Below are 2475 nucleotides of genomic sequence, written 5' to 3' on the forward strand. Positions count from 1 at the left end.
GTCTCTCACTGCCGCTCTCAGTTGCTGTAAAAAACCAGACACAACGGGACAATCCAGAAACATGTGGTCTCAGGCGCTATGCCACAGACTGGGCATAACCTGTCGTACTGTGCTTTGTTTATTTGGTGCAGCACCACACAGGAGAGGATTTTTCTATGGCGTAGTCTGAAGTCTGTGTCCCACACCATATGCGGAAACAGACTCCCTTTCAAACTGTGCCACATTTCAGAAATGTTTTTACCTGGGAAAAGACGGCTCCAGGCAGCTTCCGCCGCTGGGGCCTTGGTCTCTAAGGCCACGACTTTTCCGTACCAGATCCTTGTTGGTACTTCCCAGACCCAACGAGGGGCTCCCTGCAGAAATGCTTGAAAAGAGAAACCTACTTTCGCTCGCGCCGACTGCTCTTTGGTCTCTACGACCTGTAGCCAGCCCGGTGGTATGGCGGCGATAATCCTTCTGTAGATTCTAAGAAGCCTCTGTCTTTTGTCCAGTTCCATCCCTTTGCAGAACCTGTCAATAAACATCTGTGTGCTGCACAGAGTTCCGTTCGACAGCACGTCGCCCACGGTGATGCAGCCGGTATCTTCTACCGCTTTGCAGCGAAATGGACAACCGTTCACCGACAGTGCATAGTTCCCGAAGAGGGGTTGATTTCGGACTTGGAATGGTGTCTCGATGTTCTGAACCACAAATTGACCGACACCTCTCCAAGCCCTCAAAAGTTCCTCTACGAAGGGGTCGAGAGGCACTGTCCCGAGCCCCCTCCCCTGGCAAAACACCCCCAGACCGAGATGGGTCACCTTGACAAGCTCCTCCTCGACGAAATCTTTCCATACCTGGTCACAGTTTGCATCTAGAAGCCTCCCGACCATTTTTAATCTCATGGCTGCACGTCTAGCCCCGAGATCCACTAGCTTCAGGCCCCCGTTCTCGATATTTCTTGACATTGTCTTCCTGGATATTTGGTTCGCCCTCGAACCCCACATAAAATTTGACATTAAATCGTTCAGCTGGTTTAAAATATCCTCTGGTAAATAAAACACCGCTAAAAAATAATTAAGTGTTGAATAAAACAAAGTGTTAAGAACCGTGACTTTCCCTTTCAGGGTTAGCTTCCTCATCCTCCACATGGACAGAGTCTTGGACACCTTTGAAAGGGCTTCCCTCCAATTTAGTTGAGACGTCCTAGACGGGTCACGATCCAGCCAGACCCCCAGGACTTTAACTCCATTTNGCTCCCTGCAGAAATGCTTGGAAAGAGAAACCTACCTTCGCTTGCTCCGACTGCTCTTTGGTCTCTACAATCTTTAGCCAGCCCGGTGGTATGGCGGCGATGATCCTCCTGTAGATTCTACGAAGCCTCCGTCTTTTGTCCTGTTCCATCTCTTTGCAGAACCTGTCAATAAACATCTGTGTGCTGCACAGAGTTCCGTTCGAACGGCACGTCGCCCACGGTGATGCAGCCGGTATCTTCTACCGCTTTGCAGCGAAATGGACAACCGTTCACCGACAGTGCATAGTTCCCGAAGAGGGGTTGATTTTGGACTTGGAATGGTGTCTCGATGTTCTGAACTATAAATTGACCGACACCTCTCCAAGCCCTCAAAAGTTCCTCCACGAAGGGGTCCAGAGGCACTGTCCAGAGCCCCCTCCCCTGGCAAAACACTCCCAGACCTAGACGGGTCACCTTGACAAGCTCCTCCTCGACAAAATCTTTCCATACCTGGTCACAGTTTGCATCTAGAAGCCTCCCGACCATTTTTAATCTCATGGCTGCACGTCTAGCCCCGAGATCCACTAGCTTCAGGCCCCCGCTCTCGATATTCCTTGACATTGTTTTCCTGGATATTTGGTTCGCCCTCGAACCCCACATAAAATTCAACATTAAATCGTTCAGCTGGTTTAAAATATTCTCTGGTAAATAAAACACCGCTAAAAAAAAATTAAGTATTGAATAAAACAAATTAAGAACCGTGACTTTCCCTTTCAGGGTTAGCTTCCTCATCCTCCACAAGGACAGGGTCTTGGACACCTTTGAAAGGGCTTCCCTCCAATTTAGTTGAGACGTCCTTGACGGGTCACGATCCAGCCAGACCCCCAGGACTTTAACTCCATTTTCCGCTGTTTTGAACGACCAGTTGGTCGCTGATCCTATTTTATCGCCTAGAAACATGATCTCGGATTTTCCCAGATTGACTTCTGCCCCTGACGCACTACAAAAGGATGTCAAGTGCTCTAGCGCTCTTTTCACTCCCTCTTCATTGCGCAGCACCAGAGTTGTATCGTCTGCATACTGAAATAGTTTTACTTCTCTTCCTGCCGGTGTGACAATCCCTCTAAGGTCTCTGTCTGCGTTTATCAAAAGAGCTAACGGCTCGACCGTCAAACTGTATAACATCGCGGACAACGGACACCCTTGTCTTACCGATCTACCTACTGGAAAGACTCCCGTACGCATCCCGTTGCACACTACAT

This window comes from Oryzias melastigma, linkage group LG19, assembly GCF_002922805.2.
Source record: "Oryzias melastigma strain HK-1 linkage group LG19, ASM292280v2, whole genome shotgun sequence".
NCBI lineage: Eukaryota > Metazoa > Chordata > Actinopteri > Beloniformes > Adrianichthyidae > Oryzias > Oryzias melastigma.